Source organism: Dermacentor andersoni, chromosome 1 (genome assembly GCF_023375885.2).
Source record: "Dermacentor andersoni chromosome 1, qqDerAnde1_hic_scaffold, whole genome shotgun sequence".
Taxonomy (NCBI): Eukaryota; Metazoa; Arthropoda; class Arachnida; order Ixodida; family Ixodidae; genus Dermacentor; species Dermacentor andersoni.
This window is the reverse complement of record NC_092814.1, coordinates 253,895,916-253,913,338: the sequence shown is the minus strand read 5'-3', so window position 1 is coordinate 253,913,338 and position 17,423 is coordinate 253,895,916. Positions and strand designations below refer to the sequence as shown.

General features: G+C 46.2%; 1 protein-coding gene and 1 pseudogene across 1 annotated transcript in view; one reads left to right on the top strand and one right to left on the bottom strand.

Annotated features, from left to right (window-relative positions):
- The window catches only part of LOC126548076 (thyrotropin-releasing hormone receptor-like), a 469,222-nt gene that overhangs the window by 285,617 nt on the left and 166,182 nt on the right, over positions 1-17,423 (bottom strand). The window lies entirely within an intron of this gene.
- LOC140215481 (uncharacterized) lies at positions 9,990-17,026 on the top strand (annotated as a pseudogene).

Below are 17,423 nucleotides of genomic sequence, written 5' to 3'. Positions count from 1 at the left end.
GCATTTACCAGGAAATCAATGTCACCATACGTGATATCCGTCGACAGACACATGATCTCGTACAGCACGAGTCACAGATTTTTGGGGGTGGTCCGTGACAAAAATCTCTCCTGGACCCCTCATGTGAATTATGTGAAAAAACGCCTGACAGGAATTTGCCATATGTTTAAGTTCCTTGCAGGAAAGACCTGGGGAGTGCCAATACACTCTATGCTGCAACTGTACAGGGTCCTCTTTATTGGATTCCTGCGGTACAGCCTACCGGTCATGTTCAACACCTGCAGAACTAACCTGAACACAATCCAAAGCATCCAAGCCCAAGCACTCAAGATATGTCTCGGTCTACCGCGGAGTGCGTCAACGACTGAAGTTATCGCAGTCGCTCAAGATTTCACTATTAGAACGCACATTAGCATTGAAACAATGCGTGTGCACATAAGACACTTCGCCCGGACCCCTACCCACCACCTAGCAAGTCTCCCAGTAGATAGGCCCCACACGACATTCAGTGCGACTGTCTTCGCGCACCGTGCCTCTTTCAGGTCAGGTTACACACCTGCGGCAAGGCCTTCTATTCCTCCATGGTGCATGCGCCGTACTCAAGTGAACCTTACTGTCCCAGGACTTCAGAAAAAGTCGGACTTGCCATCATCAGCGCTCAAGCAACTAACTTTACTTCTCTTGTACGAGAAATACAGCGACTGCACACACGTCTACACTGATGGATCAACTACATCAACCAGTTCCGGCGGCGCTGTAGTTATACCAGCAATGGGAATAACCAAGCGGTTCAGGACTTCCCATGTCAACACGTCTACAGCTGCAGAGCTCGCGGCTCTCCGCGAGGCGCTTCAAGTGATAAATACTGAAAGTCCTAGAAAATGGGCAGTCTTCTGCGATTCAAGGCCGGCCTTGCAATGTGTGCATTCATTTCTCCGACATGGAACTCACGATCAGCTCACGTGCGAAATCGCGGAACTTGTCCATCACTTAAGAGAAAAAGGCCATGATATCTCTTTTCAGTGGATACCAGGTCATTGCGGTATCATTGGTAATGATGACGCCGATAAGGCAGCTCGGACGTCAAAACAAGAAGACCGCTGCGTCCCCATTCCGCTCTCAAGGACCGACGCCGCGAGACAACTTGGCATTCTGGCAAGCACTATCTCCTTAGCAGAGTGGAATACCGTACATACAAGGCGCACAAGACTGCACCGACTAAACCCGTCACTTCAACTCAGACCTCCAGCCGGTGTGCACCGGCGTGAAGCGTCTCTTCTGTGTCGGTTATGGCTTGGAGTGGCCTTCACAAATGCCTACTCAGCACTAATTGGAATGGCTGATAGTCCTGCATGTGATGTTTGCGCATGCGAGGAGAACATTGACCACATATTGTGCCATTGTCCTCAATTTCAAGCACAAAGACAGTATTTGTCCGACACATTGAGGAAACTAGACGATCGTCCTCTGAGTGAACAGACAATATTAGAGCACCGTCCCGACCGATCATCGGCTCAGAAGGCAGTGAAGGCACTTTTGTGTTTTCTCAGAACTTCTGGTTTGCTCGAGCGACTTTAACTGAAGTGCTATCCGTACACCTACCTGCACCTTCTCTCTCCCTTCTTTCTCTTCCCCTTCTCCCTTCCCCCAGTGTAGGGTAGCCAACCAGACTATTGACTGGTTAACATCCCTGCCTTCCTGTATTCTTATCTCTCTCTCTCTTCTATTTCAGAGGCAGCAAGACGGCTTGTAGCCATTACGTAAATAAAAACACTGGTGGACAGTGGGGGATCATTTGGACCGCAGTGGCGAGTGTGTGAAAAGACCTGCCGTAATTTGCGTAGCTTTCAGTTTGTGCGCGCGTGTCGCGTACGTATCCACAGCCTGGAAATTCTCCAGGGAGCATTTAAGAACAACAACAACAACGAAAAAAAAAAAAAAAACACTTAAACGCGTCTGTTATTGTAACATAATTTTGTTTTCGTGTTTATTACATTGAGTTTCTCACTTTTGTCAAATCGACGCTTCTATGATTCCGTGCACGATAATCGGTTTTGACTGAGCGTCAGAAAAGCAAGCAAGCAAGCAAGCAAGAAAGAAAGAAAGAAAGAAAGAAAGAAGGAAAGAAAGAAGCCCAACCAAGACGGTACTCCGTGGCAGAACATAGCGAACAACATTGCCTATAGAAGGCGCGTTACTCGTGTGTTTGTGCTCATACATGTCGGCTGCTGCATATAGTTTTTACGCCTCCCAAATGATGCGTGGCGTAAGCTCTGAAGGCAGGAAGGCTATTTTATTTCTTGCAAGCACTTAAATAAGCATGCCAGCCACGACGAAATAAATTATGCTATTTAAAACGTCATCTGAGCTGTTGAGGAAGCTGCAGTGCGAGCCTTTCAATAAACTTCGACTGTGTTTCTTTAACGAGTACGTAAAATGTCTAGTGCACAAGCGTTTGGGCAGTGGATGTCTGTGGGTCACACGCCGCCGCAAGCATAATGCGGGCGTGAAGTGACTGCATCATAGGTCAGCCTGCATCTATAACACCAAATTTTCATGTTGAGAAGGCAGGTGGCAGGATGTACGTTGCCTCTGTGCAATCAAAACTCGTTCTCCATGTTACCTTAGTGCCATAAATGCAGCATGACTCCTACACTAGATATGCCGTATGCCGTAATTGTAGTAAAGACTGCATAGGTAATTGACACTGCGATTTCAGCGAAAGTGACGCATCGAAGATAATCGAGATCTGAGATATTTAAAAGCATTTCATGCTGTCATTTACCGTCCTGAGGTATGAACGACCAGAACTCATCTTGTATGTTACGTGAAGCTAAGTGTTGCCGCAATATGTGCTGTGATTTCTGTAGTGCTAATGAGCCAAATAATAATGTACACCCGGCCACAAAAGTTTACGGACCACGGGATCGCACAAAACGTTAAATTTCCAAGCAGCCTGTAGCAGTATCCAGTAGAACAGTATACGATAATGTTCTTAACGTATTCTAGCCGATGCCCGAAATGCAAATACCAGGCTGCGTTGTGAGGTTGCGGAGATATTCAGCTTTTTCTCAAATTTCATGGTCCGTAATATTTTGTGGCCGGGTGTACGTATAATTCAGCGTACTGCACAAGTTTACAAGACATATCGTACTATTTCCCTCCCGTTCGCGATTTGTAGCAATCCGGGGTCATAAAAGATCGTCGTACTTACATCTAGAACTGACAGGATTTAGAGCAGCTTTACAACAGTCATTGGTTGATGTAGAAGGCAGAGCTTGAAGTTGCTTAGGTTTGCTGCTTTTTGCAGCAATAGTGAGAATAGTCAGCGCTCACCAATAAAGCATCAGCGGATCGACCCGCTCTAAAGGCAGGTGCCCTTGTTCCTAAACGTCCAATAGAAAATGCGCATGTTTGCATACTTCGCGCCGTATATTGAGCTCCACGACGTGGTGCCCTTTTCGTAGATATTAAGTATAATGGTCGCTTGAAAAGTAATTGTGTGTAATGATGGAATGTCGACGAGGCCGCAAAGAGATACAGCGGAAGATCTCGCAGAACTCATTACGCGCATGGGGCCTAAGTCAACAGAACGAAAATTGTTCGTTTGGTTACCCACAGGGCATTTCGAACGCTTATGGAACCACTGGACAAACAGAAGACTCGCTGGCGCAGCTCGGATAAGAGAAATGAGAAAAAGGCAATGCGATTCGCTACTTGGTTCTTGCAGTCCGCTTTCTAGGCACATAGCCTCGAATATCTCTGCCCGTGGAAACAAGTTAGAACAACGCCATAAGCATGTACATGATATGATGAAATAAGATTCGCAAGCCAACGTCGAAGAAAACACGCTTTCGATATACGTATATACGTGGGTGGGTGATTGGTCGCAGGAATTTGCTTCCCCTATCTCACAGCCGGCAAACATCACGGATGCGGTTCGGTGCCGTTGGGTTCGTCTGGAAACGAAACAAAGCGGAAGCCACCGGAGTCCCAGTCGTTGTTCTTAAAGCGAGCTCTCCAGCGCGGGCGAGCACAAAAGAAGGGCTTCTTTCCGCAGGGAACGTCCAGCTCGCGAGTCGACCAGCGCCGCCGCCGGCCCTGTTCCTTATCAGCGACGGTCTGTTTGCGAGCATACTGGCGCCCGTTGATCTCGTTACTTTATTTGCACCTCGCACTGGGTGCCCTCAGCGATGTTGCCAGCAAAAAGGGACGTCCGCGCATAAACCAATGCGAGCACAGCATAAAGATCGCAAGGTCGTTGGCTCGCAGAATCATTTTGTAAGCGCGGGGATATAACAGGATGTGAATGTGCCCCCTGCTGCGTTAAAGACGCCACGAAAGCAGACTTTCCAGAGACCTCCCTGGCGAAACAACAGTGCGAAATGCGTGAGACAAACCAGACATTAAGCAGTGCTGGTGTACATATTATATGCAGCCATGCAGCCAGGGGATTCTTGCCACTACAGCAAGTATATGTATACAGAGTCTATGCTCTATCTCTTCGCGCGTCGCGGCGGTGTGGATCAGTGATCGTTTCGACCAAACGAGCCCTCACGCATTGATTATTTTCAACAAAAGTGAAGCATTGTACTGCGTAGGCATCTAGGTCGAAATACCGTGTTGGAAAAATTTGAGTACATTAAGAAACGAATTTCCAAATATTATTGTATGCTGTTGCTATCTCAGCAGAATGCAATGATGTGATAGTTGGTTCATGCTTGGAATGTGGTTCTGGCGCAAGGAAAACAAAGCAAAAAGAAGAAGGGACGGAAAGAGCGCCAACTTGCAACTGAATTTATTACATAGGAATACCTATATTTTATACAAGCAGAATTGACACGCGCAAACTCAGCAAGTGCACTGCACGTGTAAAAAAAAACAAAAACAATGTTATCTCTGTACGGACCGACAAGACATGCCAAAAATCATCATCAAGAATTTAAAAATTGGTATTCGTTATTATTCAATGAGACCAAGGGGGCACTGATACAAGCACCACCCTTTTTATTTATTTAATACGCTTCCAGCAATTCCCGTCCCAAACCTCAGCACGCAGCCATACGAAGGATAATGAAAGGTAAAGTTCCAGCCTGTTTTATTTTTCGTCGATAACTTGTAGAAACTTATAGAAACTTATAAAACCTAGACTTATCATCAAACGCGCTGTTGAGATTCGAGCTAGACGCTTCGATTTGCATAGACGTTTTAAACTGGCGAGTTCTTTAGACTTGAATGTTTCATACATAGCGCTAATCTTTTACAACCAAACGCGGCGTCGTTAGCAGAGTGCGCGATCATGACGTACGTGCTGTGTAGAAACTGCACGAGTCCAGTCCGTTTGCTTGCCGCTAAAGAAGACGGCTCTGGCGACGTGCACCCTTCCGGCCAATCTCGGCGCATGAAATGTACTTGCGAAATTGGTCAATTCCCAGCCGACGGTGGCTGCGTTCTCTTTGGGGCGAATACAGAAGCGCTCGTGCATGGAGTTTTGGGTGCGCTTTGGAAAAGTCCACGGGTCCAAAAGTAATCCGGAGCTTTCCACAAGGCTATTTTTTATCACCTCCGTTTTGCTTCGCACCAATAAATCTTCTCAATTCATCAATGATAAAATGAAACGCAAACACAGAAGCAGGCTCGTAGAGACGCTAAAATACCCGCGCCGATGCAGGCGCACAAACACGCACACAGGGAGAGGCACCGCGCATAGAGTTGACCATCTCAACAGGGCCGCCGGGAGTCGTTCTTTATGACCTCTCGGTCCGACCCAATTTTTCATTTTCACACTGTCTCTCGAATAAAGGACACAAACAGTGAAAGCGTGTTCGTGACTATGTGTTTTGCTATCTCAATTTTCTTTCATCGGCTTCGTCTGAGCATGGGAGGCGCAGAATCAAGCGAGAGACGTCACGGTGCTGGCTCGTCGCGAAAGAGAAAATGCCTTCGGACGGGACTGCTCAGCGAACTGTGTCGAAAGATGGGGGTGGTGGTTGTAGGGAGAAGGGGGGAGGCTGCGAGTCTCTCCCTAGGGCGGCGTTGTGGGAATGGCTCGCAGTTGCACTTGTCCGTAGCATCCATGGAATGTGCGCGACCCTAGGCGACGGCGACGCTAAGGTTTTCCGCCACGGGGACTGCCAGATCAACCAAGACGGTTGCGTAAGGACTCTGTTGGCCGTGTAGTAACCCCTGCCAACTAGCCAATGTGATGCTGAGGAGCTCGAGCTCGTGATCCATACGGCGTCGTCGCGCGCACAGCCGCATCTATAGTGCCCGATCTGCCTGCACCCTGCTGCCATTCCCGCTGCTCCCGTCGGTCGGGTTGGCTAGGCTCCCCTGGGCGTGAAAGGCTGCCTGTCTAATTAAAGGCTGCCTATTATGTCCACTCCGTCGCGCGGCCGGGTGTCGCGCATGCGTACCTCCCAAACGGCGGCTCCGCGTTCTAGGCAAGGTCGACTTTCAGCGGGCCCTCGCGGATCAGTGCCTTCCGACGCCCATTAAAACAGAGCAACCGTTAACGAGTTTTCCAAGGCAGTCTTCCTCCCTCGAATGCGCATGCGCGACAACCGGGGACGTTTTCAGACACAAGGCCGATGCCGTGCGGTAATTTAGAGACGCAATTCTCGCTATATACCGGGTCGTCCGCGGGGCTTTCTGTGTTACGCCCGCTCGCTTTTCTCCAACCCGGTGTCTGAAAAACATATTGGCCATAAGAAAGGACACGCTGAGGTTAATAACTCCAAACTTGCCGTGCCAGCCTCTTTTCCTCTTAGCTTTATCGATTGCCGTTAATTACGGAGGCCATTATTTCCATGCGATGAAGCCCCTCCACCCGTTACATGTCGTACTAACCTAGTCATCCATTTTGCAAGTGCTTTTTAGGGTTTTACGTCGTAGATTACCATCGACCAGCATTCCAGATGTTATGCTACGTGCTTGTGAAATCTTGCGCACTAAATGCAGCTCCTGGTTATTGCGACTGTGCTGTTTCTTTGTTTTACATGCATTGCAAAAATTGAGGCGAACTGCACCGCCAATCATTTAGTAGAAAGACATAGTTAATCTCACTCTCTGCCCCCCCCCCCCCCCCCCTCCCACCTCCCCTAAGACGTACCTATAACAGCCGATCGGCCAAGAAACATGTCCGCGTGTTGATTATAATCAGGATTTTCGTACTGTGGCACATACCAACAACGGCAGCTGGTCAAGAAGCTGGTGGCAGATGTCATGCCAACGCCAACTAGCTTTTAGTTCATTCATTCCGGCGTTTTGATCATTATACCTTCCGTACTACGGCACATACCAGCAAGAAAAGATCAGCCAAGAAGCGTGTCTGCGTACTGAATGTAATCACGCCGATTTCCATACAACGGAACATACCCACTACGGGTGCTTGGCCAAGAAGCGGGAGGTACATATCAAGCCAACACCAACTAGCTCTATTAGGGTATCGCCACGTATTGAAGATAATTACGATTTCCATACTATGACACATATCCACAATGCACGACTAGCCGAGAAGTGGCTGCAGTACATTTTAAATAGATAAGAAGAAATCAAGGAATACAAGCCTGTGTTATGTTTGATCCGTTGCATAACACGGTATACGCGAGACCACATGCGCGTGCCAGTTCCCTTCAGGCTAAAACGCATGATTGAAATGGCGAAATTTATAGCATTTCATTAACTGCTTCACAATAGCTTCACTTGCCATAGGTTTAAACATGTTCGTTGGATCTGTATAATTTCTGTTTTTTTTTTTTTTTTTTTTTTTTTTGCCCGCCGTCCGTAAACAGAACTCAAGCCGACGAGACGTGTACCTGGTGATGTCGCTGACATAAGATCCCAGATGCCGCGTCCGAAATTTTGCAGGACGCCGCGGGCAGCCGCGGGTGCCAGGGACTCCAACTGGCTCGCGTTGCCACGCCTGAAGAACTGCAGCAACTAATCAGCACGAGCGGTAGTCCAATTATCTGGATATCGAGAGGGCTCGACGCGGCACATCGCGGCTTCCGCGGTATATACTCTATGCAGTAGCCGGGCTTCAAAGATTGCACGGGTGTGCCGTTGCAATCTCGGAGGTCATGCCGAGGAGCCGTGCGTTAGGTCATACGTCACTACCGGCAAGCTGTAATGGCTGTTCTGTTTCCAGTTTTAGTATAAAAAGATGTCTCATTTTCGCCCGGAAGGCGGAGCGTCGATTGCGATAGCAAATTAGTGGACAGCTAGCTATACGAAGTAAGGATAGTAGTTTTATTGGCGTATAAACTTGTAAACTTATGCATACTAACTAAATTTACAAGCATGGTGTCACGTGCGCACAAGCTAACATGAACACATTTCACTCGATGACCGCGGAAACTCGCTGTCCAGACGCTAGAGTGAGGTGGCGCGGCAGCAGCAGAGAGCGAATTAACCTTCATGCTGTGTCTCGCATCAACGCGAACAAAGCCGCGAAAACACAGCGCGTGGTGGACTCTGTCCCCGTCGCAGATGGCCTTCAAGATAGAGCGAGCGGCCCGGGCAGCCGCGCGCGCCCGCCTAGGCCGTCCGGAGTAGAACGCCCCCCCTCCCACCCCCCGCTCCCTACCCTCCTCCCGGATCTTTGCGTTCGACGGAAGATGGCGTGCTTCCTCCCCGCTTTCGTCACTAGCGTGCGCGAGATCGAGCCGCGATCGCCGGCTCACCCTAGTGCGCTTTTACTCGTACACGATTCGCGGCGACGATTTTATCGCCCTTGGACTTTATACGGAACCTCATGGCGACGCAGATGCCGACGGACACGGCGGAAATGCGCCTGGAATATCCATATTATTGCTAGCGCAATAAAACAGCTATTTGTTGCGAGCCTTTCGCGACGATTCCGATCGTATTTCCAACGTAATTATTGCAAGGAGATACCTCTTTATCAACAATATATTGAAGGGGCCCTGAATCACTTTTTAACGAAGTGGAGGAAGGCATTTGAAGTGAAAATAGGCTATGTCAGAAATACTTTGCCCCAAAAAGGGCTTCAGTGCGTTCAGCTGAAGCGGAGGTATTGGCAATCAAACACGGCATCTGCTGTGCTTCTTTACTTTCTTCAATGCCCACGTGTAGGGTAGCAAACTGGACTCAGTCTGGTTCACCTCCCTGCCTTTCCTTCTTCCATTCTCTCTCTCTCTCTCTCTCTCTTCAACGCCTCGCACTGCGAAAGCTACGGCAGAGTGGGGCGTGCCCAGAACGACCCGCTTCTCGATGTCACCGTGGCGCGGAGCTTAAATTTCAAGCGCAGGTGCCACGACTTCTGATTTGGGTGCCTACGACGCGCTAAACGTAAGCCAAACGCGGTTGTCTTCAGTGAGATGCAGTGAGCTTAGTCAGTTGACTTGTGGCTGCACCCCGCGGCGGCCGCGGTATCTACGCTACGTAACAGACCGCAGCTATCAATAGCATCCGCGTATGCGAATCCGCTTTATTACGAAATAAAGCGACCATAAGAGAATAAGCGTTTGAAAGGTGACTTCGCGCTCCGCTTGCGATCTCCACGCACTGCGCACGACTGCAAAAGTTGGCTGAGATATTAATAGCTGTCTATAGTAGACGCAGACTATGTGTTATTTCACCAAGCCCAAATGAAGGTTCGAGGCCTGTTTAAACTAGGATCTTATGTGGTTCAAAGTCTCCCTGCAGTTGGCTTTTAAGGCCATGCTTCCTTTGCGGATTCCTCCCACGTTGCAGGGGCTGCCCTGCGGTGTAAACGACGTCGGGCCGCTGGGTATGTGCCGATGGCCCAGAAAGGGTATCTGCCGCTCAGTACGAGGGGCTACCCAAATGAAACCGAACTAATTTTGCGGTGGATAGAGCTTTCGTAGTACCGTGTTTTGCCGCTGAGAGCGCATAGAGCGAACATCCCTGAGTCGGTAAGGCGAGTGCCGTCGCTGAAGAAGGTCAGGACTAGTTGCGGCAGAGTTTATTGTGACGCCTGTTTTGTGTGCTCAGCGTTTTTTGCAATGGGTGATTTTCGTGAACATCGTGCGGCAATGAAATTCTGCTTCTTGCTCGGAAAAAATGCAACAGAAACTCCTCAAATGTTAAGAAAGGCTACCAAGGACGATGTTAGAAAAACACTGAAGTGTTTGAGTGGTCTAAAAAATGGTGACATGTCAATTGATGACAAACTTTGTTCTGGTCGTCCTTCCGCAGGCCGAACACATGAAAATGTTTAAAAAGTTCCTCTAACCATCAACGAAGATCGACGAAGGACCATTGAAGAAATTATGGAGCTCTAGGGAGTGACTTAATTCAATCCAGTTAATATTGACAAAATATTTGAGGATGAAAAGGGTGGCTGCCACATTCGTGCCACGACTGGTGACTACTGAACAAAAACAAGGTCGCGTGGAAACATGCTATGCTTTGCAAGAGGAGCCCCGCAATTATTCAATTTTGCTTTTTCAAAGGTTATCACAGGTAACGAAAGTTGGTGCTGTGCTTACGATCCTGAATCAGAGCAACAATCAAAGCCGTGAAAGACTTCAAGTTCGCCTCATCCTGAAATCAAACACCAAAACAATGCTACTTTGTTTTTTCGACATGACAGGTGTCGTCTATTCACTGTTTGTTCCACAGAGTGAGACAGTTAACGAGGCTTTCTACTTGGAGGTGTTGTAAAGATTGGGCAACAGTGTGCGGAAGAAGCGACCATGCTCTCGGCAGTGCCAGCAGCCGTGCATTCTACATGCGCTCACGCTTCCTTGTATTGCTGCAGGCCACAACCATGCTGTAATCATCAGGCAGATGACATCGTTGACCGCCTGCTATCGGATCGGACGTGGCATCGTGGTTTCTTGCAAGCCGGGACAGTTCTTCACCCCGTGACCTGTTTCTGCGCACGGGAAACGTCCTCGTCGTCCCTATAAAAGGAAGGTCGACCCGGCCAACATCACAGAGCAGTGCCAGCAGCCGTGCACTCTACATGCGCGCACGCATCCTTGAATTCCGGCAGTTGGGTAATTGTTTTCTTGTATGTGTAGCATTTGTGAGCTGATTGCTTGGTGGTCGCGGCTGCTGGTCTGCTCAACTGCACACTGTCCTTCTTCTTAATGTTTTTTCTACTGCTGTTTTATCGTGGAGCACCATAACATAGACGCCCTGACAGATTTCGCAATACTTGGAGAAAAGGCGCCAAGAAGCATCAAGGAAGTTATAAATGCAATGTCTGAAATGACTACGAAGTTCACAACAGTAGTACAGGATCTAAAGAGTGAAATAAAGGCGATTCACTCGTCGAACTTGGCGGTAAAAGGAGAGTTGACAACTGTCAAGGCGTCGATAGGATTCATAAAGGACAGCATTGGTAGTTTAAATCGGAAATAAAGGCCTTTAGCTTGGAAGTAAATCAAGTAAAAACCCTTACCCAGGACCTTCAACATCAAAACCAGAAACTGAACAGAGAAGGAAGTCAATAAGCGATCGATAAAACTAAAGCAGTATGAAAGAAAGAATGATATTGAATTGAAAGGTGTACCTGAAGCACAGAAAGAGGACCTTCGTAAAACAATCCAAACATTAGCTACGTGCTTACAGGTATAAGGCACGTAGTGATATTGATGTTGTCCATCGGTTAACGAGGAAAGGAAGTGGACCCGCTAATAATGCAGTAAAGTTTGTGTCCATATCCTCATGTGACATGTTTTTGCAGGCAGCGAAAAAAGATCGACTTAACGCTTCCATGCTTGGTTTTGTGGAAAACTCGAGCGTTTTTATAAACGAGCACCTCTGCAGAGAAGATAAGATACTACTTGGGAAAGCTATACAAGCCAAGAGGGAAAACAAATGGAAATTTGCCTGGGATGCAGACAGCAAGATACTCATGCGGAAGAGTGAAAACGCGAGGATAGAGCATATAATATGTGAAGAAGATCTAACCAAAATAGTATGATGCAATGTTTCTGGCATATACCATATGTCTTATGTCATCATGGCTAACGATAGTACATCGAAAATTGTTCACGATTTAGCTCTACTTTACAGCAACGTACGCACTGTAACTAGAAACCAGAACTTCTGTCTCTTATCGCACAACAGGAACAGACGAACGATATTGTTGTTACTACAGAAACTTGGTAAAAAAAGAATAAAGACGTGTGTATTCCTCGGTACAAAACAGTATCTGAAGCGCGTGGATCAACGTCTCATGGCGGTGGAGGTGTATTTTTTTTTTTTTTTTTGGCGGTGTGGACTGAAATTTTCTGTCATATCGTCCCTCGCATGCAGCCTGCCACACATTGAAACTCTGTTTCTTCGATTGGGAAGCACACTTGCAGTAGGAGTGGCTTACAGACCACCGAAATCAAACATACCGTATTTTTTAGATAAGCTAGAGGAAATTTTCTTATCATTGTTAAAAACTGAACTCCTGTAGTAATAACCGGTGACATTGATTTCGACAGTATTAATGCAAACCACACTGAGTATCCTAATGTCCTGCAGTCATATAATTACCGTAATTTATTTACTACACCAACACGCGTAACTTCTTCGGCAACCGTAATTAATCACGTCTTGAGGAACGTACCAATGAATGTACATACCCACGTCCTTCAACAATCTATTTCAGATCATTCGCCAATATTCGTTAAAATAGGAATCCCTGTGATAAAAAAATCTAATAGTAGAAAGAGATTCATGAAAATTGATTACAGCTATGCACGGAACCTTCTGTTGGCATGCAGAAGAGACACTATTTATCATAATGATGCCAGCAGTCAATTCTCAAACTTATTTCATATGTTAAAAATCATTTGAAAGAATAGCCAGCGTGAATTTCTGAAGCGTTCCTCTGATAAACCCGTCTGCCCATGGATGACAAATCACATACTTGGCCTGCTAAAAGCGAAAGACTACTGGCACCACAAATGGACTCAGAAGAAAAGCTATAGTCATTATTAAGTGAGAATAACAAAGCCCGTAATATAACAGTATCGTTGCTGCGTAAGCAAAAAAAAAACTATTACTCAAGGCTGATTGAGGAAGCTGCAGGCAACTTCAAGAGCATGCGGCATATTGTTAGCAATTTATTTCCTCGTCTGTCAAGCAGAGCACTATTGAAGAATTTAATTACATATTTGAAAAAAACGTCAAAATTTCCTCCGAGAAATGCGCACTAGTGCCATTTACGCGCAAACCCATGGCAATCTACAGTGTAATGATAAATGGCCAAATAATACGACGGGTGCGATCGTACAAGTTTCTAGGTGTCATAATCGACAGGGACTTGTTATGGAGCCCACACGTATCATACGTTAAAAAACGGTTGACAGGCATCTGTCACCTGTTCAAGTTTTTCGCTGGCAAGACCTGGGGAATGTCGCCAAGAGCCATGTTGCAAGTGTACAGGGTGCTTTTCCTAGGATTTCTGCGATACTGTTTGCCAGCAATAAACAACACAGGCAGAACGAATCTACGCACAATACAAAGTCTTCAGGGTCAAGTGCTCCGGATCTGTCTAGGCCTGCTTCAGAGTGCCTCAACAGTGGCTACGATAGCAATCGCTGGAGACCACCTTGTCAGGACCCACATTGAAATTGAAGTACTCAGGACCCATATAAGGCATCTGGCCAGGACTCCTCGTCACCACTTGGTCTCCCTAACAGCGGACAGACCACACACATCTTTCAGCCAAACGATAACCGCATATAATGAATCTTTGCCAGCTTGTTTTACTCCGGCTGCGAGACCTTCGATTCCTCCATGGTGCCTCGCTCAGCCAAAAATCAACCTCACAATACCTGGTATCTCGAAAAAAGCTGATCTATCATCGCCAGCCCTTAGACAGCTCACGCTACTATATTTGTACGAGAACTACCGTGACTCTACGCATATTTGCACTGATGGATCTGTCCTTCCAAGCAGCTCCGCGGCGGCAATCGTCATACCAGCGAAAGCTACAACAATCAAATTTAAGACGACCCACGCGACAACATCGACGGCAGCAGAGCTCGCAGCGCTCTTTACTGCCCTTCATCACATTGGTGATGAACTACCACACAAGTGGACAATATTCTGCAATTCGAAGGCGGCACTGCAGTCTCTACTGTCACTTTTACGACGCGGACCGCACGAACAACTAATATTCCATATTACAGAGACGTTACAACATATAAGTGATGCAGGCCATGAAATAACCTTTCAGTGGCTTCCAAATCACTGCGGGATTATCGGCAATGAACGGGCGGATCACGCTGCCCGCTCAGCCAATACTGAGGAGCGCTACGTCCCAATTCCTCTTTCTAGAACTGACGCAGCACGGAAGCTCCGCCTACTTGCTCGGCAGTGCACCGCGTCGCAATGGAATGTGCCACATTTAAGAAATACGCGACTGTACTCACTAGATCCCACACTAAGTCTTCGAGCGCCATCACAGCTTCGCCGTAGAGACGCCACGCTTTTATATCGACTTTGGTTGGGCGTTGCCTTTACCAAAGCCTATGCATTCCGCATAGGGATGACCGACAGCCGAACCTGTGACCACTGCAGCCATGAAGAATCAATTGACCATATTCTGTGCGCCTGCCCGCAGTACAGTCCACAGAGGGCATGCCTTCGCCACGAACTTGACCAACTGGACGACCAACCGCTATCCGAAACAAGAATTCTACAACATCGAAAGGACCTACCGTCACAGAAGAAGGCCGTCCAAGCGCTATTGCGCTTTTTGCGATCTAGCTGCCTGTGTGAACGACTTTAACTGGAACGCCTTTTGTGTGTGTGTGTCTCCACGTGTGCGTATTTTTTTTTTCTTTTTTTAGCGTTTTCCTCTCTGCCATCTTTCTAACCCCTATTCTACATCCCCAGTGTAGGGTAGCAAACCGGAGACTCATATCTGGTTAACCTCCCTGCCTTTCCTCTTCATTCTCTCTCTCTCTCTACATATTTCACAAACATAGGCCCTAGTCTAGCAGAAATGGTTACCGATCATAACTTGCCCCCCTGTTTTATCACTCCTGTTGTTATTTCTTTTATTATACGCAACATTGATCTGGATGAAATACCGAGTACTGCAAAAAATCTAAACATTGGGATACCAGCAGGACCGTGATGGTATAACTGTAAAGTTAACATCTTGCTAAGCGTATCCCTTCTTTTTTTCAAAAACTATAACGTACTTAGCCTTCAACAACATGGTTTTCGACCTTTTCACTCTACGTCAACAGCAGTACTTTCATTAACACAGGCAATAAACAACGCTGTTCATAATAATGAACTAGTAAAAGTTGTTTTTCACGATTTCAAAAACGCCTTTGACAACATTGATCATAATATCCTGCTTTAAGCACTTATCGGTTTCGCAACAATGCACTTGAATTTTTTCATAGTTAGTTTCAATATCGAAAACAAATTGTTGATATAAATAAAATAACGTCTTCCGCTGAGCACCTGAGAACAGGTGTGCCACAGGGATCTGTGTTTGGTGCCTTGTTTTTTTGTAATCAATATCAGTGACTTACCTCAAACTCTGAACGTCCACTAATGTATTAATGTATGCCGATCACACTACTTTGATAACTACAGGTAACAACATTGAAGAAATTGCAAACACAAATAGAGATTTCTAAAATTTCTGAATGCTTTACTGCGAATAAATCGGCAATAAATACTGAAACAAACTAACTATACTTTTTTGCATTCACGTTCCAAAGCCGTCAATAGTGACTCTATCTCGTTGTCCATTAATCAATGTCCACTCGAACACACCGACTCGTATACCTATGTTGGCGTTACTCTCCACAACCATCCAAATTGGCAATGTCACATAGAAGCTCTTTGATCCAAGCTAGTATCTGGCTATTATACTCTTCTCCAGGCACGTGAACATTTTCAAACAAACATTCTCCGCATTTTGTATTTTGTATTTTTTCAATCTCATGTAATGGACTGCACTGAGTCATGGACATTGACTTTCACAACGTACCTAGAACCAATCCGATGCCTGCAAAAACGAGCCATCCGAACCATTAATTTCTCTCCGCGAAATGAAACAAGCAAGCCAATTTTTGTGAAATTACAAATATTGCCGTTCGATTCTTTACGCGAAATAGATATGGTCAAATGCGTTAATAGCATAATCACAAACAGTCATCCATTCCATGTATCAATATTACATATGCCAGCTCGTCCAACACGAAATATAACCTATGGTAACTTCAAAAAACCCCCGACAAGGAATATATATGGCCAGAAATTAGTGGAATTCATCGGTATAAAAATACGGAACAACTTACGATTTGAGATAAAACAAAACAAAGATGTATCATATTGCTTGAAAAAACACTATATTCAGCAAATGTTAGCGAAGCTTGTCTGAATATGATCCTCCCACGTAAGCTACCAGTGGTATGCACTGGCATGATAAGTCGGAAACAAGGTTTTGTTTCGTAGTAACATTGGCAACCAAGTGTACTTTTCAATCTGTACTCTTCTAAATGCTGTTTTCCTGATATTTCTTCAGTGCATTAATGTGGCAGTAACAAGCTTACTGCTAATTACATATTTGTAAATGGACCCACTGCTAGCCTTTGGCTAAGGGGCCATACAGTGTTTGCACACACTTTGTATTAACTTTCTTGAATACTCACCGTGGTTTCTTAGTGGCTATGATCTTGGGCTGCTAAGCACGAGGTCGCGGGATCGAATCCCGGCCACGGCGGCCGCATTTCGATGGGGGCGAAATGTGAAAACACCCGTGTACTTATATTTGGGTGCATGTTAAAGAACCCCGATGGTCCCAATTTCCGGAGTCCCCCGATACGGCGTGTCTCATAATCAGAAAGTGGTTTTAGCGCGGAAAACCCCAGAATTAAAAAGACATTTCTTGAAATAAACTTGTTTCTGGCAATCGGCTGACTGGCTTTTCCGTCATGACAATGCCTCTGCTCACACAGCCCTGTCTGTACGACAATTCTTGACCAAAAATGGTACGACTCACCCCATACTCATCCGACCTTGCCCCACGCGACTTTCTTTTTTTTTTTGTTCCCTACAATGAAAAGAGCCATGAAAGGAAAGCGTTTTGCTGATGTTACTGAGGTGAAGAAGAAAACGAAGGATGCGCTGTCAGGCACCACAAAAAATTAATTTAAAGAATGTTTTAAAAACTGGAAGAAAAGACTATACAAGTGTATTCGTGCAACTGGAGAGCAATTTATGGGGATTGAAGGTTTGTGCGGAAAATGCGAATAAATCAGTTAAAAAAGATTAGTTCGGTTTCTTTTGAATACCCCCTCGTATGTGTCCGATAGAGAAGCAGAACAAATGAGAAGTGAGTTTCTGTCCTTCAATCGTCCATCCTATTTGCGTCGTTTTCTAAAAAAAAATATGTTTCCCTCATTAGCGGTATACTTGCATCACATTTTCTTTAATATTTGCGCAAAAATAACGAAAGC